The following is a 27179-nucleotide window of genomic DNA, read 5'->3' as shown; positions in this document are numbered from 1 at the left end:
TTGCAAAGGAAAAAGCCTTGTACAGAGGGTACTTTGAATCTCATTGGGAATCGAAAGCTGAAGAACAGCTTCTACTGTCACTAATCACAAATGTTTGCATCAGGGACACCAGCCTGTGGTCTAATAACTTAACTACATGATTTTAGAGGATGTATATTGGCCATGGTTGGTGGACTGTTTGAGGAGTACTCTAAACCTGTAGAAAACAATCTAAAAAGTAAGAGATAAATATATCACTACAATACAATTTAAAAAAAAGACATTGTAAAAATGAAGGCCAGTGTGCATTAAAAATAAGTGTTCATGTTGTATCCTTGTGCATGACTATGCTGTGTAGGTATAAATGGTCATATTCCTATAAGGTATTGACCAAAACTAATGTTGTCACTGTAAAATTATTTTCTTCTTTTTGAGAACTAGCAAAGCTCTGTTAATTATATAATGATATGTTGGTCATCCTTCCACAAAGACCACACTGCACTATTTCATACCATGTTGATCATGCAGCAAGAAATTAGCTTAAGGCTGCAGAGATGGAAATAATCTTCTACTCTGAGAAGATCCAGATCCTAGTGAAACATATAATGCAACACTATAACCAACCATGATGAGAAAGAGTGTAGCAGCTTAGACAAGCGGCTGGGACATGGAGTACAGTTAGGTGTTCAGAACGATACACCTCTCGACGAATGTGTGTGTACAGAGGGTATCGTCTCCTCTGAGACCATGAAGGTTGGTATCCCCTAAATTAGGAAGACGTAACCAAGTGTCAAGGTAGGACTCACTTTGACATTACCTATTTGGTAGAACTCACTGACATTAGGTGAATCAGTTCGTTAGGTGTCCCTTGGCCCTGAAGAATGCCCATGACCTGTATTGGCTAGATGTATGGCAGAAACATGTTTGCATATCATGGGTGGAGGGGCCATCTCGCCTGCATGCCAGCCCATTATTGTTTACAGCTGTGCCAGATGTACATGCTAATAAAGGTGATACCCAAGTTTACCTCTAGGTATCTTTAATGATCTGAATCCCTTTCTGTCCAGGAATATTTTATTGAAGAACTCCTGTCATGGTGGTACCGTCAAACTAGGGAGGGGAGAGGTCGCCTATGATGAAGCATGCCACAAATAGTGGGTGAAGCCTCCTCTTACGATACGCTCGGTATCTCACAAGGCAATTCCCCAGCACCTAAGTAGGGTAATAATCTTGACATAGCCCTCAATAGGCCTGCCGCACTTTGCCTGCACACCTGTGTGTGTTAATTCTGAGTTATTGTGGAGGGCGGTCATTGGCTTACCTCTGCCTCCCCGTGTGATCTTAAGTAGCTGAGACAAGGCCAAAAAGGGGCCAGAGAGCAGCTGTCAGTGGAGTGCAACCTAAACCACCAAACAAAATATACTTTCAACATGCAAGATGCTCTTAAAATAGGCAAATTGCTGACGCCTGAACGCCAGCAAGCAGCACAACGGCTGGAGGTGCTTGGAATTACACCCTTACCCTCCAGGTGTGTTGGAGTTTGCGAATTTGAACTCTGACAAGTTGAATTTAGGCTCCATGGGGCAGATTTACAAGCCCCTTGCGCCACTTTTGCGTCACTTTTCCCATGTTAAAAGTGACGCAAAAGTGGCACAAGAGGCTTGCAAATCTGCCCCCATCTTTCCAAGGTAATTAAATTGATTTCCATGGAATTGGTAATAGTGACATCAATTATTTACAGAGCGTAGACATCACAGATATGCAGTGTTAAGCAACAACAAGGGGCCTGATGGCCAAAGCCCTTCTTGGGTCGCAAATGCTGTAGTTTGCAAACTCATGATTTCCAACCGCAGAACAGCTTTTCAATTTCCAATTAACAAAATCCGCTTCATGAGTCAGAAAATTCTTTCTGACTGATAAAATGGCTTTTAGAACCCTTTCGGAATCACAAATAGTAGAGATAGAAAGAGGCATTGCAAAGGTCTGTATCAATTGTTTGTGATTGCAATTGATCAGGTACTGACCCCTGAGTTAGGGTGGTAATTGAGTCGCAAAAAGGACGGTGTCCCCTGCTTTACATTTGAGAGGTGTTTTAAGTGGCCGCGGGGATCAGCCAGTGGTTCATGTGGGTCAGTGCCTGTTCCCCTTTTTTTCTTCTTTATAAAGAGGAGACATTTTGTTTTTAAATCAGCACCCTCTCCCTAATGGACATGGACTATTTTTTCTGGAGAAAAAAAAAAGTTCCCCTTTGGATATGCAAATGTTGAGAAGGAGGCGTGCTGTCCCTTGTTGGCCTCCATTTTCAGACATTCACAAGGGGTCGCAAATTGGAACATCCCTAACTAATTTTCATTAGGCAAATAATTTTGAGAGCCTGTGTAATGCTAATGCCACCAATTTGAACACAGGTCGCGTCAACATTTGCCTTCACCTCTGCAAACGAGTTGGTGTGTAAATGGCACCCCATGGTTTGCAAATTAGTCTTTGTATAAAGCACCCAAGGTATTATTGAATGGAAAGTAAAAGTTAACAGCTATGTTTTCTAAAAGGTCATCATTTGTAGAGCACCCGAACGTTCCCATGTGTTGGAATGCCTCTACTTGCATGCATGCATACATTGAACAGCACGAGATAGCAGTTTGTCATGCATATAATGCAGTGTCATTTCATGATTACTTGTACCACATCATGATTTTGAAGAAAGGCCGATATTTGCATATACACAAGGTGTATTTTCACTTTCCATTTCAGCAGTCAGCACTTGGCAGTCATATTATTATTCACCCATATAAATGAATGAAGCCTACTGTCAGACATGGGGTGAATAATCGTATATGATTGCTGGACAATGAATTGTGGCACTATATATACACACATATATATATGTATATCAGTCTTTTCAAAGAACGCCCACATTTTAGAACATCAAATCCATCCCGCGCACAATAACAGGACACAGCACCTCCAAACAGTTTCCTGAAACAGGCTTATTTAATTATTCATTTCACCAAGTTCAGCAGGAGCGTGAAATGGCCCAAAAAAAATAATATATATATATACACACACACACAAATATTCACAAAAAAATCAAAGGCTAGAAGTGGAGTTGCACGTGAGAACATGGGGGCATATTATCAAGACAGGCGATAAAATTATCGCCGCTTTAGCAGCAGAAAACTGCCGCTAAAACGGCGATAATGGGCTTGATAATATGCTCTATAGAATTCCAATTGAAGCCCATGTTAAATGTGAAGGACATCTAACGTGAGCTTCAATTGGAATACCATAGAGCATATTATCAAGCCCATTATCGCCGTTTTAGCTGCAGTTTTCTGCCGCTAAAGGGGCAATAATTTTATCGCCTGTCTTAATAATATGCCCCGTAGTGAGATTTTAACTTACATTAAAAAAAAAAGGACATTTGCCATACATATAGCTTGCATTGCCATAGACTTCAAATGTCATCAGTGATGTAATATATGACTTCACAAGCAGTGCATCTCAGTAGTGCAAGTTATTCTCAAGGTAGTTGCCTTTTAAAGGTTTTTTTTAACGTTAAAAATTAAAATTTGAGTATGTTCTTCACTTATAACTCCACCTTAATCTTTGATTTTTTCAATATTTAAAAAAAAAAATAAAGTAATATCTTATTATGATACATTTGCACACATCCCTGCCGTGCATGGCATTTGGGTGCAGGATCTTTGCAGTGCGGTGGGGGGGGGGGGGGTGTTGTGATTTGCCGAATATTTTTTTTTAAAGTCCTGTAGGAGTCCTGTGTATCCACAGAGAACTGCGCTGGGTCTCACTGGACTCCAGCAGGTACTGTGATGGAGCAAACATATTTTCTTTTCTTTTTGGCCCCTCTGGTCTCCCTCTGAGATGCCTCCCCACAAGGGCTAGGGGGTCAGGGTATCCCTACCTAGCCTCCTTCTATATGTTTATGAACATATTTCCAGGAATTAGGACCAAGTTCTCTCAGATCCTGAAATGGCGACTGCTACATTTTCTTCATGCTGTGGCCTCCAATCAGATTGTTTTGCCCTGTGGGAGTCCCGAGGACGGCCCACAGGCCGACCAGTCAGAATATGTGATTTGACATATTTTCCCTGTGCAACACATATCTATAAATTTGGAACCTTAATCACGTTTTCTGAGTAAAGACGTAGCTTCTTGAAAACAAAATTCCTGTATCGATTAATTTTACCTATAAAAAAAGCATGGGGAAAAGTGTTGTGACCCACCTCCCACTCCAGATGGATCCCACTGAAACTCTCCAGAAAGGAGCTGATGTATATGAACAACTTTTGGAAAGTTTCATGAAGATTCGCCAAACTGCACCAAAGTTATCAGCAAAACAAAAGGCCACTCTTACTCACTTCTACGCATTGGCTACCACTACTACTATGTGTGTGTGTGTGTGTGTGTGTGTGTGTGTGTGTGTGTGCGTGTGCGTGTGCGTGTGCGTGTGTGTGTGTGTGTGTGTGTGTGTGTGTGCATGATAAGTGGGGTGCTGGTCGTGATAGCTTTGTAAATGTTGTGGCCGGTTTTGAAGATGCTGCTGGTGAGCAAGGGGAGCAAATGAAGTTTAATCAGAATGGGCGGTGACATGATTATATTTCTTCAGGCCCTGGATGAGATGTTGGAGGATGCTCCTAAACATGTCTCGCAATAGGCAGCCAGTGAAGTGTATGTATGGTGGTAGAAAGGCATTGTTTTCCTGTCGTGCCAATTTTTTAAAAATCCCTAATCGTATCCTGGTCTCCTCAGAAAATTGGAACGATTCTTCAGCTCGCTGATGCACAGCAACATTAAGGTACTTGTTCCTTCTATTATTTACCAAATGATTTCATTTGTTACTTCGTAGAGGGCCAGATGGTGGTCTGTCAGCTGTCCGTCGAGTTCTGAAGCCCTAAGTTTAGCGAAAAAGTAAACAGGCTAATTTACTGTTCGCAGAAAAGAATGCTTATACCTTATTGAGAGGGATCTCAAAATTCTTACTATACAGTACTCAAAATTCTGGCTTCTTCACCATCAGAGTATGGACCAGTGAGCAACAAGACAGCCACTGCAGCCTGTCACATTCTCTATTCACCAGCAAGACTGCTGCATTCAAGGGCAATTCAATAATGGCTGATGAATGATAGGTCATGTCAAATGAAAAGGACCTCGGTTAGAATAGCAGTGTTTGGCACAAGTAAGTAGAAGCTCTCTTCTCACATGTTCTACATGTCTTATCTTTTGCAATATATTCGAAATGTTCAAGGCTCGAGCTTAATTAACAGCTGCTTGGGGTGCAGGCGATCATGGTCTTGAACGTCATCAAATTGCTTTTCCCTGCAGCATTTAGAATTAATTGTGTTTTGTATTAAGGCCTTGATTTAGAGGAGGGTGTTAAAGAGGCAGCTGGCGAATATGTGGAGCTGTTCCTCCAGCACATCCCCACATTCCCACCTCATTTGGAGTGGTGTGGCTCACTGGTTAGAGGCGGCAGACCCGGAAGCAGAGGACAGCCCGGGACCAGGGTTCAATTTCCGACGCGGCAGGGTCGTGGACCAGGGTCAGCGGACTCGATAATTCTCGCTTCGGTGCCTACTCTAACCAGGGATCACACTCGGCAACTCTGGGCATTAGCTTGCCTCATCTCCACAACGGCCCCCCACATACACCGGGGATGCCTGGTTTCACCTTGGAGATACCCAGCAGGGATCATCTCACAGGGAAAGCCAGGACGGGTTCCCCAGTGGTCTACAGCGCTGGGACGCCCCATTGCTGGGGTAGCCATGCGCTTTACAAGACAACCTAACATAACATAACATTTAGAGGTCTGTGGATGTTGATTTTCCTCTTGATAAACCTCTTCAAGCAAACTCACAAAAGGAGATGGGAAGAATGCTTGCAACTTATCCAACCACAGGCAATCGCTCAGCGTAGCATTGCAACTCATCGTTCTTTCGCCCACTATGCCACTTCAGTTTGGACCCAGCCATATGCACATCATTGTTGACTCAGTTCCAACAGGAACAGTCTAGCCGATCTGCAAGGCTAGGTCCTCCATGAACTGTAACACATACATCCTAAATCCTGTTTTGAACTTCTGCCAGTTCCACCATTGAAGAAACCCATCCAGTGGGCTGAATGCTATTGCAATTTGAAGGTCCTTCTAATCTAAGGTGGCATTCCAGTTCCATGTCCACTAGCCAGGCTTCTGCTCTTTGCAATCGCCACGGCCACCATGCTGATCCCAGATAATCAAACTGATAATATAGTCCTTATGTTCTGGTGCATAACCACTGGTCGCTTAGGAAAATATGTTTTTCATTATCTGGGAAAAAAACACTGATATGGAGATATCTGCCTTTGGAATATAAAAAAAAGTGCTGACCGGTTGCTCCCGCCTCAGAAGTGGAAGATGCTTCAGGTAAAAAAAAAGCACACCACCAAGGAAAAGTTAAAATATATTGGCACAGGCACAGCCGGGCTGGCTGCAGCTGAACTGGCACCTAGCCCAAACTCAATTTTGCTAATCAAATGCTAAATGACCCTTTAAACTTATTAACCAGGCAACTAACCAGTGCAACGAATTTTCAAGTTATCCCTTTCCCTTTCCAAGGGTTCTCTTCTAGAAATGTGTGCATATGTCTCAACCAGTCTACCTGTAAAAAGTCGGTGAGTTTTCATATTTTATTTTGTATCCACTGAAATTCGAAAACAATTTGAAGAGTGAAAAAAATCATAATGATACAGTTTCAGTATGGAGATTGCAACAGTGCATCTCACCTGCAGAATAAAAACGCAAAATAAAATCCATATTTTGAAGTAGTCCGAGTTTTTAAAAGGGCAGAAAAAAATATGTTTTCCAGCAAATTGTTCACACAGCAGCAGGCTGTGAAAAGTGACATTTTCATATTGTAAGTGCTGCCCAAGAGGATAGTCAAGGTGGTAAATAATGATGGGTTAGTGCCAATCACTCAGGTTTGGTAATGGAATTCACATCTAGGAACTTCTCTAAATCCGACAAGAGTTCCTGGAATAGAGTATCCACCTTTTGATGTAAGGCTAAATTTAATGTTAAAATTAATGTTAGTATTTGTGAACTACAGCTGGTACACAAAGGTTGTCCTGTCGCTGAGGCATAGCAGCTAGAAATACATATTAGCCCATGAAGAAGAGAAGAAAAAACATAAAAAAGTAGTGTCTTCAGGGATTTTTTTAGGCTCAAATGGTCAGATTGAAGTCTAGCAATGTAGGAAAAAGATGCCTCTCTATATTTTGAGTTGATCAGGTGATCTGTATGTCACCCACATTACTTCACCTTCACTAAAAATATGTTCAAAGGATAAGCTTGTGTCCGAGTTCTACTCTTCGGTTGCCAGTCCTCTTAGCGGCAGTCATTGCCTCATTGCCTCTATGACCACTTGTCCTCGTCCCAGTCATTGCAATGAATGAATTGAATTATATAAAGTGCATAGTTACTCCAATAAGGAGTGTCCCAGCGCTAAGAGGTCAGAAGCAACTGGAGATAGCAGAGACAAAAGACTATCTAAAAAGTCAACTCTTCAAACTTTTTCGAAACTGAGGTTCCGGCTGGAATTGACTCAGCGGCAACGGAAGGGAGTTCCAGAGGGCAGACGCAAGAAAGCTGAAGGGTCTTCTGCCAGAGCGAGCTTTCTTGACTCAGGGTACCTGCACTAGCAGTGCCTCTGAAGACCCGAGGCGCCTCCTAGGAGAAATCAAGTGTATCCCACAGCACTGAGACAGAAAAAGAACAGGGAATGCTAAAATACAAGTCCTGTGCACCCTAACTGGGGTCTGTAAAAGGGGCAGGCCTTTCCAGTTTAATTTTGTTTTTTTTCATATCTACGACTTGAATACATACTTTGATATTCCTGTGTGTATGTCTACTTTTGATCGCCAATTTCATAGTTTTATAATATGGGACCCTTGGTGGGACAGGAACATTATCTTCCCTGATCATTCTCAGCTCAGCTTGAGAACCTTGATCGGTGTGCAATGAAACATGTTATTTAGGAAATAATTTGTAACTGCCACCCATATTTATGGCCGTATTAGGGAACTAAGGGCCGATTTAGACTTTGGCGGAGAAGGTTTAGACTTTGGCGGAGGAGTACCTTCTCCGCCAAAGTGAAGTTCCGCCCACCTCATTTGAGATTGGTGGAACTTCAGTACGTAGGCTGCGGAGACTATTCAGTCTCCACCGTTTACATACACCTCTGATGGACGGAAGGAGTAGGGGCTATCGGAGGTTTGGCCATGTGTTGACCTGCCCTATTTAGAGTGAGCGAACAGATGGCCAGTTATCACTGTCTGTCACGTGGCAGTAATGGGCAATGAAAATCCCCAGTTCATGGGAGAAATCGGTGTCATTGAATATTTTCTTTTAAAAAAAGAAAATCCTGCTTTAGAATTTTCTTTTTTCAAATAAAAAAAAAAAAGTTGAAAGTTTGACGTCCAGCTTCATCAAGTTAATGGAGCTGTCTGGCAAACTTTTAATGCAGAGACAGGAACTGCCATGATGGCGATTACTGCAAATGCAGGAGATGACTGAGGGGCTGCTGGATGGGTATATCCCTTAGAGCGACAGAGTACTTTACTAGGTCCCTCTGATGTCGTAAACTCCCATCTGCCAAACTATAAATCGGACCCCTAGTATGGGCGTTCAACTCTGTGCATGGCGAAGGCATCTTGAATTGGAGAATTTCATCCTGGATGGTTCTCTGTGGCACAATTTATCCAATACTGGGCTGTAAGTATTTACATTATGCCTGCTCCTTAGCATCGATGTGGGATCTACTTCAAGTACTAATAGATGTGGCTAAGGAAGTGTCTCTATTCTGAGAATGAACAGAGTTATCATCCTCTACACATCAGCAAACTTGTGCTTTCTTCCAATGGTGCTTGGCAGGTCAGAAGCTAATATAAGTCAACCCTTTTGGCAAGGTACGATGCTTTCTTTACAAATGTCTGACTGATTTGAAGTTTGCTATGCAATTTGGAATGTTTATTGGTTTATTGTCAGGGAAAGTATTACAGCATGTGGAACCATATGGTGTTCTCATCCTCTAGCTCCAGATCCCCTTGCTTTTGGAAAAGATTGAGGAGATGCACAGGAAGAGGACATGCTAGGGAAAATTGTAATTGAGACCTTACGCCCTTTTAAAGGGAAATCATGGCACCATTCTCTTGATTATATTAATTCTTCTGAGAGGAGATTTTTTAAATCAGATTATTTTGTGTCTGATAAAAAAAAAGAAGTGAACAGATCAATAAAATATCAAACAGGCAAATGCAATGATCTTTTACCAGAAGTGTTAGATCATGTCTGTACCAATGTAGGGTTTGCCCTTCTTGAGGCTTCAGGAACTTCTTCAGACACTTTGCAAAACCACTACCAGAAGACCTAGCAATTTGGTGCTAATTAGTTAGATGCTAGTCATAGAAAGTAGTAGCATCCAGACAAAAATCAATATTCCACGTCTCATGTTTAATGATATACTCTTATGGATATAGAGGGTAAATTACCAGTTCTTGTGTGTTAGAAATTACTAACTTTTCCATTGTGTACTTCCAAATTTTTGCTGTGACTGTTTTTTGCTGGCAGTAGAACTACATGCACTTTACCGCTTGCTAGCCAGTGATAAAGGGTCTGTGCTCCATCTTTCAACATGATAAAATGGATATACCCCTGATTGGCATTTTTAACATACTTATACGTTCCTACTATATGATATAAATGTGTACCCAGAGCCTGTAAGTTAATTGTCACAAGTGGACTGCAGCATTCGTTGTGCTATCCATTGCAGTGACTGTGTAAACAGAACTGCAGGTCCACCATGTCTAGCCTGGCTTTGCAGTTTTAAACTGCAAATTCGACCTGTCAAAATAACCCCATTTGGTAGGCCTAAACCTTCCTTTCACATATCAACAAGCCACCCCTAAGTAGGCCTTACTGTCCGTTAGGCAGAGTGCATGGTATTTTAATGGTATTGTAAAGTTTAATGTTAACACATATCCTTACAGTGAACAGGCTTCCAAAGCTAACTTCACTGTAGCAAGGTTAGCTGTCCCTTATGAAAACAGTTGAAGTAATATAAATATGAAAATTGTATCTTTAAAATGAGAAGAGGAAGAAAAATAATAAAACAACAACTCTTTTTATTAAACATTCTAGTTCAATGCTGATGGTGGTGTTTTACTAAATATTAAGGAAGTGTAAAGTTACCTTTTCTCTACCTGCAGTTCCCGTAGGATAATCTGCATTTTGCTCTCCTATTTCTGCCAGCCAGTAATTTGCAGTTGAATAGCCCCGTTGATGAGGTGTGAACTTGCTCCAAGACTTGAGAAAAAGACCTTGGATGTGGGGGAGGAGTCGTAGCGCCCTTCACTGGTTGGCCTGTGGGCTGGGCAAAGGAACTTGATTAACTTCAAAGAGGCCTAACCAGTCGCAAACAGATGTAGCTACACAGACCTACTCCCTTCTTTCCCACACCACCACCCCTACTGCCAGGCAAGCTGCAATCACAGTGGGCCTTTTTTCAGCAAATCCTGCTGAAGTATTAAAACTTTCTTAAAAGGTATGCTGGGGTTTTGCATATTACACTTGGAGTGTTCCTTGTAAAGTGAGAACAGGATGCCAAAACAATCCTTGTGCATCCACTGTCTGGTTGATGGAAAACTCGGCTTCTGTTCTACCAAACTCCTGTCTCTGAATTTGTTGTGAGTACAGGACCAGCTTCAAACTAAAATGTAGTGTTAGATGTCACTGAAGACACTGAAATTACCAGACAGCACTCCATAGAGCCAGCAGAGCCCAAGTTTACAGTGGCTGGAGTCTTTTGATATACTGAAAATGCCCAAAGTGAGTAGCGTTATCCTGATAACCTTTACCTCATTGGTTAGAACGTGCCAAGAGGTAATTTCCACCCACTTCAGAACACTCTTGGACCTGTGGAAGATCACAAGAGGACTGAACCCACAGTCTGAGACCTGAGAAGAACCTCAAAGGCTGGACCCGCTCTTATTCTTGTATCCAGGACAAAGAAGGGGAATTCAAGGGTCATAAAGCTGACCTCCTGTTCAAACTACAGGGATACAACAAGCTACAAGTGGCCTTTTATACAACTGCCTAGCTAACCAGCTAACCAGCGGCAACTGGACCAGGACTGGACCCTGCTGTTAGCTTCTGATTGACACCCAGTGAGTCTAAGTGCCTCCCCTGAGGTCTGGGGGCTTTTGAAGTGTACCCATGTGGTGCATTGGGAAACAGAGGACTAAGTCCTGAGGTAAAATGTTTTGCCAAGATGAACCTGTTTGGTGGATCCAACCCAACCTAAATCGTGATCAGCTTTACATTGTGATTATGTCATATTCTATCATGATTATTGACTATCAATGGCTTTTTGTGCTACTTGGCATTATTTCTTAAAAGTTTAAAGATTTATATCTCTGGTTCACCTTATTGGAATTTTGTTGCATGGTGTCATTATGTGTTTTTTATTTTACTGTATTTTTCTAATTCATTTTAGTGTTTTTTTTTGTTTTGCATTTCCCACTTTATTACTGTTTTAGTACTAAATTCATATTTTACATATTGCCTCCAAGTAAAGACTGTCTGCTCAGTGACATAGCCACCAGTAGGTTGAGCCCAGGTATGTTTAGTGACTTTTGTGGGTCAACCTGGCAAGGGTTGTGTGTATTCCTTGAGGTGGGTAGTCACACAGCCCAAATAGTAATCCAATTTCTTACACTGTGCAATCTGTGGTTGCTAGTCGGTTGGAGAAAACAACCATGGCAGAGGATTTGATATTGAAAAAACTGATAATAAATGTGAATCCTCCCATAGAAACCGTATATTTCGGTTTTCGCTTGGAATTAAGCGCTGACACACAAAGAGAATACACAGTCCAAATCATCAAAACAGACTTCATTTTTTTTAAAGCTATGAGAAAGGATCTAAATATTTCCGCTTGAAAATAGTGCAGCAAATTGGGTTCCTTTCTGATGTCTCTCTAGAATATGAGCATTTGTCGAAAGGTGCATCTATTGCAGCCAGGAGAAATCTATTTCTGAATGACCCAAAGGCCAAATGACTCTGCAAAGCACAAAGAGCCTGGCTAGAAATGCCCAACCGTTACTGGTTTGAGGTCCAGTTCTCCACTTCTCACAAGCATGGCAAAAGTAATCAGGTGGGGTCCAGATCTCACAGTTAGACCAGCTACATGTCCTCGCTGTCCAATCAAATTATTGGTATTCTTAGAAGCTTTTCAATCTCTTTTTTATAAAAAAAAATCATTCCTGTGCTGAGTTTGGAAGAGAATCAAGGAGCGGTCTTTATCATCTTTCTAGACCTTAAGTCTCAGATGGCTTTAGGCTTGGTAGTAGATTATCTGAACTGCTGAGTGTAGTCAATACTATTTAAATGGAAGATATTACAATGAATAATCCTTCTATCTCTCAGGGAGATTACATGAAAACATCGATCTCCAGGATACTTACATTCATATACCACTTGAGAAAGAACATCTACAGTTTCTCAGAATTTGTATCAAATACAAACAATATCAATTTTCAAGTCCTTCCATTCAGTCGCAAGCGTGATCCTCGTATGTGCACCAAAATGGTGACACCATTGGTTGCAATGATTTGTCTGCAATGGAGGTCTTATCTGTATGGCAGACTTATTTATGCTCCATCAACCCAGAAAACATTGGACAATCTGAAGGTGGTTCAAAACTATTTGTCACACCACTGATTTTTTCTCAATTTGGCAAAATGTCATCTAATGCCATCTCAGAGAAGAAGCGTCATAGAAGTTTAATTCAGGTTGGTGGGTCTTTCTACCAGAAGGGAGAGCTGTATGACAATTTCCGTACTTTTGTTTAGAAATGGAGGGGGCTTAATCAACCATGTGGTTGAAATTGTAGTGTTAGGTGGCCTCCTGCATTTTAACAATGCCTAGGAACCATCTAAATATTATTATCCAGTAATAAGCAATCTTCTAACAAGTTGGAACCCAGCATCACAGAATTACAATGCTATGACTCCTGTCAGGCAGAAAGCAAAAGTATTCTTGGCATGATAAATTAAACCAATGTCTCCAGTGAAAAGTATAATTCTTTGACAGTCCCAACCTTTGATGACTGTCATAAGTGATGACAGTTCAATTGTTTAGAGGGCTTCTTTGGAAAGCTGGTCAGCTGCAGCAATGTTGTCCTTTCTCGAGAGCATGGATTAATTGAACTGCAAGGTTGGATGGGTGTGTACTAGGCACTTTGTTTTTTCCTTTCTCAGATCCAGGGACATTGTGGTCTTATAAGATCAGGCACTTTGTGCCAGTCTTATACATCATTTGGAAGAGAGGGACTTTATCCCCTTCATTGAACACAGCGACATTGTATTTGACGTTTGGGCAGACAGACATGTGTTGTCTCTAAGAGAAACTCATGTAAGGATCTCAGACAATTTCTGAGTGAATTTCCTGCAGCAGAATGCTCCCATCATATCAGAATCTATCTCTAGCTCAGCATATATTTTAGAAGGTATGTTCCAGGTTTAATAAGCTGTATCTGGATGTATTTATACCCCTTCCAGTGCACACCTCCCTCGGTTCATCCCAAGGTTCCTGGTGGAGGGAGCATGGAGGTAGATGTTTTGTCAGTGAGGGAGCCACAGAAAGTGATGAATACATTGCCACTATTTCCTTTGATTTCAGAACTGTTGGCCCACCAAAAGGTAATATGTTATGCTATGTTATGGGTTTTTATAGCAGTAGAAATGACTGTGGAACTTCTATTTTGGCCAAGGAGATCTCGCCTTCCTCTCCTTCTGATAATATCCATATTCCATTACTGGAAGATCCGGATGAGCCACCCCCTCAACACAGTTGCTCTATTGATTTGTAAACTGAGAGGCGGTGTGTTGAGAAAAGGGGCTGCCTCATCACTAGGCCGAAGCAATTCAGAATCTCATAGACATCTACATTGACGTCTTGTGACAGACATTGGGAATGCTTTAAGAAATGGTGTTTAAACAAAATATCTGATTTTGCAATCTGAATTTCCAACAGCCTTCCAGTTTGTATTGGAAGGTTTTCATTAAAATTTAACACTTTCTAGCCTTAAAGCACCGTAAGATACTATTCATGCTTTTCTGGAACCTTGCGTCAATGTAGGAGAAGGAGACCTTGGTAGTCTGCTAAAAGATTTTTTTCACTGCTTCATCCTTTTTCTCCCACATGAGTACTTGCTCTTGTTCTAAAGGCTTTACAGTCTCACCCTTCTGAACCTTTAGATTCTGTGTATGTGAAGTTTGGAAAATGTCTTTCTTGACTGCAATAATTTCAGCCCACTGGACTGGAGAACTGGGTAGAGCTCCTTTCTTAACTACTTCATAAAAGTATGTAATTTTTATGACAGGTCCATATTCATCACCAAAGGTTGCGTCTGCTGCTACTATAGGTTAGGAGATGGTTTACCTGTATTTTTCCTTCTACTTCTTTCCTCAGAATACAAACTATCACATTTGCTAGATGCAAGAAGAGGTATCTTGATTTACTTTGATAGATTCAGAGTGTAGAATTTCAGATTACTTATTTGTGACTTTTGGTCCAGCAGGACAAGAACAGAAAAGCTCCCTGTTTCACAGTTTATAAGGAGAGTAGGTCTACTGTAGCCTTGACCTTCTCTTTTACTGGGATTCTGTTCTCAACAGGAGTCCAGGAAAGATTGACATGGTGTCTTGCTGCATCATGAGCAGATGTCCTAGGAGTTCCCGTTGCAGAGATCTTTAGGACTGCTACTTGGGCATCTGTTAACACTTTTGATCTTCATAATTTTTAGGAACTTTATGAAGCTTGAGGTGTTTTGAAACACATTGCAGGAAATTGGGGAAGGAAAACATTTACAAATGTACTCACTACTATTTCATTGTCATCTTTGAAACCTTTTTCCAATATTATCCGCATCAAGTCCTGCAACATCTAAACCAGAAGGATGACACGACTCGCAACAGCATTCTCTTTGGGGTGCTGCTTGCCTTAGTCATGTACCTTGGAGCTAGCCACTTTAATTCCAAGATGGAGCTCTGCAAGAAAGTAGATTATTATTCGGGATGGATGGACGCCCACCTTAAGGAATAATAATGGTAACTTTCAAGGGTGAACCCAAAAGTCACTAAATTAAGCTGAGCTTCACCCACTGGTAGATATGGTGCAGACTAAAGAGGCTTAACTTAGAGCAATGTGTAAAGTATTTATGCAGTAGCAAAACAATAATAAAGTTACAACACCAACCAATAAAAAACCTAATTTGCTATTAGAAGAATTAAGTAAATTTTAATTAAGAAAATGACACCAAAATTACAAAAATCCAAGAAAGGGAACTAGAGATATGAATTTTTAAACTTTTGAGAAAAAGTATAAGGACTAATGCCCACATGCATCAAGGGTTTTTGCATTCGCAAACGGTGCGAATCACAAAAATCGTCCGTTTGCGAATGCAAATCCCTTTTTTGGGATGAATGAAGCTTTTTTGCTTTTTCGAATTTAAGAAATCGCAATTTATTTGCGATTTCTTAAATTGCGATTGCATTTAAGAAATCGCAATTTTGCGATTTCCTAAATGTAATGCATGAATATTTTTCAATTGCGAAATCGCAAATAGGAAGTGGAAAATTACCATGAAGTTAACCTTCATGGTAATTTGCGAAAACTTTCAAAAATGCACAAAAGTGAATTTTTGAAAGTTTCATTTTACACACACATGCCCTTGGGCCATGTGTGTGTGAAAAATGCACTTAAAGGTACATTTCAGGGGTGCAGGGGGGGTCCTTTGGACCTCCCCCTGCACCCTTGAAATTGTATTCTCATTTTGCGATTCCTTAATTGCGAATCGCAAAATGAGAATGCCTTCACATTCATTCCTATGGGCCTCTAGGCCCATAGGAATCAATGGAAAGGGATTCCTTAATTGTGATTCACAAATTGTGAATCGCAATTAAGGAAAAATAAGAAATCGCAAAATAAATTGTGATTTTTTGATCCATAGCCGTTTGCGATTTCTTAATTGCGATTCCTTAATTTTCGCAATTAAGAAATCGCAAACGGCAACGTTGATGCATGTGGCCGTAAGAGCCAATGATAATGTATGGAAGCTGTCACAGGGTTTAAGTGCGATTTCAGGCCAACCACGATAGAGCGAGTGTCTGATATACCATTCAGGTTTGTTAGGGTCAAAGTTACTTTTTTTACAAAGTTAAAGTGCGTAGAAAGCATTCTTGTATAAACCAATTATCAACATGTTAATAGTATGGTACATTCAAAAAGTGGAGCAGCACATGCCCTTCCACTCATGAACACCCTAAAACTGGAACAGTGAGTGGCCTTTGGACGTTTCGAGAATGGTAATAATGCTAGTGGGAGTTACAAGCAGATCCTAGTTAGAACATGAAGAATCTCACATTGGCGGCCCAGAAAGGGCTGATATATTCCATGACAGGAAAGGTTTTTTCACGACACCAGGGACTACTGGCTTCCTCCTCCCTCTCTCAGGTTGCCCGGACACATCCACAGATCCTCCGACAAAGCAGCGTAGCATAATAAGGATGCCCTGGCTTGAACAGAAACCAATGAAGAATGACTTTCAGAATAGAGGGTGATTTATTCAACAGGAGTGAATGGAATGACACCACAGAATAAGGGGTCTAGGGAGCATTAAAGAGCAACCACAACAAAGTAATGGGTCCTTATTTTTATGTTTCACATGTGGTCCTGAGAGTGAGTCACCTGTCTTACTGTTCGAAACAACACATGAGGAATCAATCAATCAATCATAGCATTTGTAGAGTGCACTACATACCCGTGAGGGTCTCAAGGCGCTAGGAAAGGACCACTTAGATGCCTCTTGGGATAAATCGCAAATGGCAGTAGGTGTTACTACTGTATACAAGTTTGGCAAAAGTAAACATTTCTGACATCTAACTTAGTCCTACCAACTTCTTTACCCACCCCACTAATCTTACAAAAACTTTTATATCTTGGTTAGTTTTTCACACTTCATGATTTTTTCTTCATGTTATAGTAGGAACCACAAAATCAAATCTAAAATCAATTTATAAATTGCTTGCTTAGGATATCTCCTTCAGGCAGCAGCACCATCAAACTTACTTACCAAGATATTTATGTTTGTACCCAAACTTTGTCCACATTTTATCTGCAGTTAGAAGCAGTCAGAGAATTGGAGAAAGTGTCGTATTTAAGGTATACTAACACAGCAATTCGTTATTTAAACATTTCTCATAAAGCACATTTCAAAATCTAAAATGTAATTCCTAAACTGCAACTGTTTGTATGTTTTTATATATAGTTTCTAAGCTGTAAGTTGTTCGTATGTGCATACCACCAAACACCACACAGGTTCTTCTTATGCCATTTTTATATTATTCAGTCAGTCAGACAATGTGATTTTTATTTAGGGTATAACCCATATTGGCAAAACTAAAATCAATCAAATTGTAAATTTATAATTAAATCCTAACTGTTCATTTCTAAATTACACCATAAGAAAACGTAAATGACCACAATATGAGTTCCACATCAATACCAATGGGGCTCATACCAAGAGTCATCGGTCCCATTGGAATTACTAGATTCTCGGGTTTTTGAAGATCTGGTGTGTTTTATCCCTAGACTTTACCAGCTCCAAGTAAAACTCAGTGAAAAATGAGAAATATAAGAATTATTCTCCCTAAATCTAAAATAAAATAATTTAATTGATGATTCTTTACTTTAAAAAGAGAGTTTAAACACTAAGGAACATATGTAAATGAGGATTGGGCACCAGAACGCCACTTTTAGCGATGTTTCGGTGGCCCAATGCCGTTCTCCATATTTACAAAGTGGCTGCTTTGTAAATATGGTACCCTTTCACGCAGGTATCTGCATGAAAGGGGCATGCAATGGGTGTTGATGTGGGTGTTCCACCACAACACCCACTGCTTTTTTACCCTGCCTAGATTTACAAGGATCTGCAAATCTGAGGCAGCACCCATAGAAAGAGCAAAACACCATTAATGATTGTTTTTGTGCGTGAAGGTCTGCACATAAACAATCATTAAATAATGGGGATTTACTACTTCAATGCATGCTGTAGAATGTGTTGCGCCATTGCCACGTACATATGCCCCAAAATGTTTTTGAGGTATGTCTGATAACTCTCAAAACATTTAAAAACAGTGTGCAAGCTATTATAAGTAAGCGATCATCGCTTGTTATTTCTCAAAGATACTGACCAGTTACAGACTTGTTTCAATCCATACATCTGATAGTTTTCAGCACAAGTCACAATTACTGTCTTTCCTGTTATGTGCAGCTAGGGCACACTATCAGAGGTTGCCTTTCAATAGTGTTTAAACAGAAACACCAAATATACGTAACTTTTAAAGTAAACACATATAATATTTTCTATTTCACATATATGTACATAGCCATATATCAATCTATGCCCAACTTTTCCTTCTATTCTATCCAACTTCCCTCCTCTTTTAGACAGATTTCAACAATGTGACATGTATTGTTTACTATTGTCCACCTTCAACTTCCTACCATAAGAAACTGACTCATCTGTCAAATCAATTTCCTTCACCGAGAAGCTGGACCGGTGGCATCTGAAGAAACTGACTTATCCATCAAATCTATTTCTTGCGCTGAGAAGCTGGAGCCCTCGCTTCTGCTGATCAAAAACGTTTAACAAAAAAAAGTGTAATTGAACATGTGCTAGATGTGTTAGTCCTGTTCTGTGCGTGAGTGCGTCACGGAAGCTTTCACTGATTCTGATTCCTATGCTATATGAGATGAAGCTTGCACTTGTGCTTCCCCTGCTGTAACTGCTCTATATGTGTGGGGGAATCAAGCACTAATGGTACCTTGTTGTTCTTGTTCTTGTTCTGTGGGTATAAGGGAAGCTTGTGCTGCTGCCTATGCTCTATGCGAGGGAAGCTTGAAATTTGCTGCCCTTGCTGGTAAGTATCCCAAAGGCATTAAGTTGGATGAAGAATATTGTTGGTGGACTCAAAAAAGGTATGTGGCCTATGGATATTACTAAGATACATCCACACAATGCATTACCTGCATACCTAAGGGCCTAACATATGTGGCAGAGATTCCTGTCTATGATAAATTAATAAAGAGCCTTACTGGAAAGAGATCAGAAAAACGACACAGCACCAGAATGTTCATATACCTATATACAGCACGTTTATCCTGGACAATGAGCAATGAAACACTTCACAATAAACATTTAAGAGTAAATTGAACCTTTACTCTTGCTATCACTGTCCTTGGAGAATCAAATGCACCAAAGGAATGACTTGGTTATTGCCAAACCCAGGAGGTTACAAAGGGTGGCTTTACTCATGTGCTCTGTACTGAATTAGACATGCCATTTAAATCAAAAACAAAAAGAGACCTATTTACGTCTGTATATTCACCTGCGTAGATCTTACTGACATGTACATCTACTCCAGCACCTAGGTGTAAGTCTACACTTTTTTACTTTTTATCGTGTCTGAGTGTTTCCTCTAAGTGTAGACCTACATTTATCCACTATTGGAATTCAGGGGGTGTAGGTCGAATTAATGTTTTAAGGAGAGAGAGGACATCAGAAGAAAAAAATAAAAATGTATTATAGTCACCATACATCATCATGGGGCCCAGATACTTGTTTGAGTTTGTTTAGGGTCTTTAATTACAGATATTGTAGGTATTCGGGCATGTTCATATCTAAAATATATGACTAACTGCCATTCTGAGGGTGGTAGGAGAGTGTAAGTTAGGTAGTTATGAGTTTTTAGGAAATAGACTAATTATTGAAAATGAAATTATTAGTTACTATTAAGTTTCAAAAACTGTAACAACATACTTATTACTTTTGAAGGTAAAAAAAGATGCAAGGACGCGTCCATGGAAGTCACGGAAAAAAGTCAGCCTCCATATTGTAAGGATGTGTACTTCAGAAGTTGTTTTGTCACAATATTCCTGGGCTTATATTCATTTTAAATAGCTTAAGCATCCAATTAAAAACCTGCACAGTTGGGCCACTTCAGGTGTTAGCTCAATTTTATTGTCAGGTTTATGTGCAAACAATGGGTGGTAAAAAATATAAATGGTTGAATTTAGGCTGACACAGGATATACTTCCACACACGCCATCAACACGGGCTGAAGACAGAACCAGCAACACTTCTAAAATTTGTTCATTCCTTGGTGAAAGAATTTCTTTTTCCAATTGCATTTATTAGTGCAGACTTGAATGATATTAAATGTTGACACAGTTTTTGAGTCTCTCCTAATTTTCAACACCTTTGTTCCGGTTTAATACCTACATTGCAGAACCTGCTATTTGAACACCTGCAAAAATTTGACTTGCCGTTACCTCCTCTGACTGAGGAATTGGTGCAACGGGAGTAATTAATCATAGTGTGTTATCAGACAAACAGCCAGATTCATCAAGCACAAAACGGCTCGCAAAGGGCCAGATTCTGAGAATCTGGCCCTTTGCGAGCGCAATTTTTGCATTTGGGATTCATCATCCCAAATGCAAAAATCGCAAATTGCGAACTCGCTAAATTGCGAGGAATTGCATTTAAGGAATCTCTATTTGAGATTCCTTAAATGCAATTCATGAACCAATTTAGAATTGCGAAATCGCAATTTTTGGCCGCTATTTACCGCGAAGTCTGACTTCGTGGTAAATAGCGAAAACTTAGAAAAATGCACTTTAGTGCATTTTTCTAAGTTGTATGTTACACACACACATGTTCTTTGGACATGTGTGTGCGCAACATCAGTCTACATTTTCATTTCAGGGGTGCTGCAGGGTGTCCTTTGGACACCCCTGGCACCCTTGAAATCGCACCCTTATTTGCGGTTAGCAAATTGCTAATCGCAAATAAGGAATGACTCCCCATTCATTCCTATGGGCCTTTAGGCTAATCACAAATAAGGAAGCTGTAGAAATCGCAAATAATATTGCGATTTCTACATGAATCCCGTTTTTTGCGAGTCTTTAATTAAATATGTAAATTTATTTATTGGTATTCATTTTTAATTAATTGTTAATTAATTTATATTTGGTAATTAATTAAATTTTCATTGGCAATTAATTTTAATTAATTGATTAATTGCTAATTATGTTAATTTTACGAATTTATTTTCTGTAGTGGGTTGTGGGTTTATAGGGGAATTGGGTGGGTAGTAATTTATTTATAATTTATTTATAATTAATTAAATATGTACATTTATTTATTGATATTCATTTTTAATTAATTGTTAATTAATTTATATTTGGTAATTAATTACATTTTAATTGGCAATTAATTTTAATTAATTGATTAATTGCTAATTATGTTAATTTTACGAATTTATTTTCTGTAGCGGGTTGTGGGTTTATAGGGGAATTGGGTGGGTAGTAATGTATTTATAATTAATTAAATATGTACAATTGTTTATTGGTATTTATTTCGAATTAATTGTTAATTAATTTGTTATGGGTAATTAATTAATTGGAATTGCCAATTAATTTTATTTAATTGATTAATTGCTAATTATGTTAATTTTACTAATTTATTTTCTGTAGTGGGTTGTGGGTTTATAGAGGAATAGGGTGGGAAGTAATTTATTTATAATTAATTAAATTAATCAATTTATTTAATTGTATTTAATTTGAATTAATTGTTAATTAATTTTTAAATGTTAAATTATTATTTGTTAATTTGTAGTTAATTTGTATTAATAGGTAGATAATTGTATTAATTCATTTTAATTTGTAATTTGAATTGATTTATTAATATATTATATTAAATTGGTAATTACTTTTAATTAATTTTTTATAGATAATAATTTATATTTATTTAAATAATATATGAAGTATTTAATTTCCCTACTGTTGCACTCTCTGGAGTGGGAATAGTAATTTTTACCACTATGCTATCCAACGCTTTCCCTACTGTTTCACTCTTTGAAGTGGGAATAGTAATTTTAACCCCTACGCTATCCAACGCTTTCTCTACTGTTGCACTCTTTGGAGTGGGAATACTAATTTTAACCCCTACGCTATCCAACACTTTCCCTACTGTTGCACTCTTTGGAGTGGGAATAGTAATTTTTACGCCAACGCTATCCAACGTTTTCCCCACTGTTGTACCCACTGGAGTGGGAATAGTAATTTTTACCTATACGCTATCCAACGCTTTCCTCACTGTTGCACCCACTGGAGTGGGAATAGTAATTTTTACCTCTACGCTATCCAACGCTTTCCCTACTGTTGCACTCACTGGAGTGGGAATAGTAATTTTTATCCCTACGCTATCCAACGCTTTCCCTTCTGTTGCACTCTTTGGAGTGGGAATAGTAATTTTAACTCCTACGCTATCCAATGCTTTCCCTACTGTTGCATTATTTGGAGTGGGAATAGTAATGTTTACCCCTAAGCTATCCAACGTTTTCCCTACTGTTGCACTCTTTGGAGTTGGAATAGTAATTTTTACCCCTACGCTATCCAACGCTTTCCCTACTGTTGCACACACTGGAGTGGGAATAGTAATTTTAACCCCTATGCTATCCAACGCTTTCCCTACTGTTGCACTATTTGGAGTGGTAATAGTAATTGTTACCCCTTCGCTATCCAACGCTTTCCCTACTGTTGCACTCCTTGCAGTGGGAATAGTAATTTTTACCTCTACGCTATCCAACGCTTTACCTACTGTTGCACTCACTGGAGTGAGAATAGTAATTTTTATCCCTACGCTATCCAACGCTTTCCCCACTGTTGCACCCACTGGAGTGGGAATAGTAATTTTTACCTCTACGCTATCCAACGCTTTCCCTACTGTTGCACTCACTGGAGTGGGAATAGTAATTTTTACCCCTACGCTATCCAACGCTTTCCCTACTGTTGCACTCTCTGGAGTGGGAATAGTATTTTTTACACTTCCGCTATTGTACGGTAATAATATTGGATATTATTTAATTATATTATGTTACTATATATATATGTTCTAACAAATATTAATTATTTAATTATTATAAGTTAATATAAGTATTTTTAAGTATATTTTAGTAATTAAATTTTTATATTAATTTAATTTAACACTGTTTTTAATAAAGTCGATATTTTTATAAACTATATTTTTGTAAACGATATTTTTAACTCGATATTTTTGTACTTACCTGTTTGTAGATACAAACTCGATATTCTGTCTGTCGATATTTTGTCATCGATATTTTTGCTACTCGATATTCTGTCACTCGATATTATGTCAGTGATCCAATGAAAAGAGCATGAAAACTGCAACCCTTATGCATAACTAAATTACTAATGCTGGTTCTTCATGGTATATGTAACTTGTCAGGGATAGTAAGCACATTGTAAGTAATCACACCACACTGTACACCCCTCTCTCTTTGTTCTTTGGCTAACTGTAAATCTGCAGGTCCTGATATTGATGATCATAACATCTGCACTGTCTCCAGACAAACTCAAAACAACAGATCTAGGCTGTTCCTTTAGAGTCTTGGAAGCATTGAGGGCTTAGCAACAGGGGAGCCGAGGGCTTCTAAGACCCTGTATTGTGTCAAAAACGACAAACGCTAATGATTGGATGATCGTCAGCTGCTCAAAACATTGATATTCAGGCCAATCAAATGCGCAAATTGTCAGCCATGGGGGGCATATTCTTCAATCAGAGCAAATGGTCCAATTTCAGTTCAGCGAGGGGGGTCTTTTTCACTCTAGAACATTTTGTGTGGTTAGATGACGGGAAAGTGTTGCGCACTATATAAGGAGAGATATCTCTTATACAAACTGCCTCCATTTATGCGTTGATTTTCACTTCTCTTTCCTTCCATCTCCTTTTATCTCCCCTCTCTTTCTCTCTTTTTTTTAAATGACAGGGTACAAGGCATGGCAACTATTTGTGTTACCGCCATAAAATCTCTAGTTGCCGGTAGGCCGGGTTGAAATTTAAATTACACTGATGTAATTTGCCTAATTTCAAGAATCTTGTGTTACTCTTTTTAAAATTAGGCCATTACGCGGCAATGCGTAATTACTCCACTGCAAAATTATAGCATGGGAACAACGCAAACAACCAGAAAGTGATCCGTTGTTCGTGCCATTTGTATTTTTCACATATTTGTTGGTGAAATATGTTCTTGCTTCAAAAGTTGAAAGCATTTGAACCAGGCCTGGACTGGCCATAGCGGGCACCGGGCAATCCCCCGGTGCGCCGCACGGGTGGGGGCCAGTTTTGGGCACCTGGGGACCGTTTTTGTTACTGGGTCGTTTTTGCAGCACAGCTGCAAAATCGGCCCTATACCAAAATCGGCCGAAAACCGGCCCCGGCAAAGAGCGCAGCGGCACCTCCAAACGCCCCCCTCCCGGCCCCTCTCCCCCCCTTAGTCGGGAGGGGGTGCGGCCGGGCACTTTGTCGGGCCGGTTTTGTTTCCCAGTTTGGCCCTGATTTGAAGCTAAAATAAAATATAGCACTGAACGACAGATTTGCATTTTACGCAATTGTGCATACTTTTGTGTAATTTTGCCAGCATTTTGCATAATTATATAGAAGTTAAATTTCGTGAATTACGCACACCCTGGTGGTTGGAAAAAATAACATTTTAATTGAATAACACAGAACAAATTACTACCAGGTGACCAGTTTTTGAACACCAAAACCCAGGACATTCCACAAACATAAATGTAGGGACTCAATGGCCACCTTTGGGTTGGTTGACCACTTTTCCTTAGTCAACCGTCTCGAAACAATAGGCTTAAAAGGGACGGCTCTCAATTTGATTAAATCTTTTCTTTCCAACAAAGAGCATGTAGTGACCCTAGAAGGTTATAGATCTATCCCCTTCAAGCTTCCTTGTGGGTACCCCACTCATTCAGCTGATTCAATCGTAGGGATTCTCAGTGTGTTTTCTTACACTGATGATACACAACTAGTGGTATCTGTCTCCTCTAACCCAGAAAGAGTTGCCTTGCAGTTGAGCGCATGCATGAACTGTATTGATCATGGGATGCAGCTGAACTCTTTAAAGCTCAACTGTGATAAAACGGAGGTGCTGTTGTTTGGCAACAATCATTCTTTCTGCACAATACTTGATGGCCACCGAATCTAGGCCCTTTACCGGCTCTGGTGCAGACGGCAAGAAATTTGTGTGTCATTTTGATAACAAATTAGACTTCACTGAGCATTTGAGGTTACCTTTTCCAATGTTTTAATCCTCAAAATCCTTAAAAAAATTCTACAGTTTATTCCACTTGAGCAGAGAAAATCAGTGATTCTTGCCTTAGTTATCTATAAAATTTGATTACTGTAATAATTTATTAGTAGGATCTCAAACATGTTTCCTTTACAAACTTCAGTTACTTTAAAAAGCAGCATTAAGAGTACTAATAAATCTTCCAAAACTCTGCTCGGCCTCCAACTCCATCAGGGAACTTCACTGGCTTTCTATCCGGGCATGTGTTCAATTCATAGCACTTTGTTGGGTCCACAAGGGATTACATCAGAACGTTTCGTCCTTCTTGCAGGATATCTTGAATTGGTACTCCCCTTCTCGTTACCAACGGTCTAGTACCGCAAACAAGGTATGGGTCCCCAGAATAAGAAAATCTCACAGGGGTGGTAGAGATTTTTCCGATTCTGCAGCAAAATAGTGGAATTCATTACCCACCCATCTACACTTCCAACCCAATCTTCTGAAATTCAGGAAGGATTAAAAAAATCTGCATTTTTAACTCCGTAGGTTAATTTCCCTTTATCTTCTAGGTTCCTACTCAGGGCCGGCTTTAGGGCAGTGCGACCGGTGCGGCCGCACTGGGTGCTGACCTGTAGAGGGGTGCTGACCTCAGGGAGGGGCACTGTGTTTAGCAATAACTTATAATTGTAGAGACGAAGAGCACTTTTGCGTACTGGTAGTTAGACAATCCAAGGAGGCGTCATGGGATGTGGGGGCGACAAAAATGATTTTCACACCTGGCACCACCAGCGCTAAAGCCGGCCCTGTTCCTACTGTCTATGCTTCTGACCCATTGTTAACTCTCATTGTTGTATCCATCTTGCTCTGGCGTCTGGGATACTAGTGGCAAAGTGCCTTGTTGTTATTAGCGTGCTCTACAAAACCCTTAACATCAACCTTAAAAAAGAAAATACAGACAATGGAGCACTAAGAGAGTTTAACTCCAATGTTTATACACAGTTTTATCTCTGCTAATTAAATTACTTTCTTTTTGGGACTGGAAACTAATTCTGCACTGGTACATATGATAACTTGTCATCCTCTGTGTTTAAAAGACTCTCTTTGAAAACCAAATGTTTTAACATTTCTTGATTTTGGCCAGGGCACTTGATGAAAAAACTGAACTGTCCCAGCAAATCCGAGTTGCCTGGTCTCCTTCAAATTACATCATACCGCATTTGGCAGTGTTATAATCCTCCACACCTAATGTGCAGTGGTTATGGTATACTATCTCAACTTGAAACTAACCATGACTATAACTCCTTCACTTTATTACAGGAGTGGAGCTCTTGATGGTGCAGAAGGTGCAGTGGCACTGATGCTTAGGGGTGTGAGGTCACCAAGGCACCACAATTATATTTGCCTTTTACTAGTTTGCTAGAGAATGGTGTACCCATTGTCTTGCCTTATGGCCCATGGCACTATTACAACGCCACTGCTCCAGTAAGGAATTCAACACCTAACCCTTCAAGAAATACTTTATGTACAATAATCTGGTGTCACTTGTAGACAAGCCTTGCAATCTTGAAATGAAACAAGTATGTATTGAGCCCCAGCAGTGTGCTCCTTTTGACCTTGAGCCAACTTGGTGGAGGGCCAGATGCCAGCAGCCCTTGTACGAAATCCATCACCCAAGCACTGTGTCTTCCTGACAATCCAATATCCTTTGTCTTCCTGTAAAGCGCAATGCTACGCAGTGTGGCGAGTGAGGCCGCATGGACCCTAGAAAGCAGGAACAATTCTACTGTGGCTGGTCAATCTCTAGGTACAGTGCTCAGTGCATGGAACCAACAGTACCTCAGACCAACAGCAGCATAGTGACAGCAGGAAACCCCAACTACTGGCAGGTGGATTTCCAAGATGGAGGCATGTTGGTGCCTCCA

The sequence above is a fragment of the Lissotriton helveticus genome, chromosome 12 (assembly GCF_964261635.1).
Source record: "Lissotriton helveticus chromosome 12, aLisHel1.1, whole genome shotgun sequence".
Taxonomy (NCBI): Eukaryota; Metazoa; Chordata; class Amphibia; order Caudata; family Salamandridae; genus Lissotriton; species Lissotriton helveticus.
The sequence above is the reverse complement of the archived record's forward strand: the minus strand, read 5'-3'. Positions refer to the sequence as shown.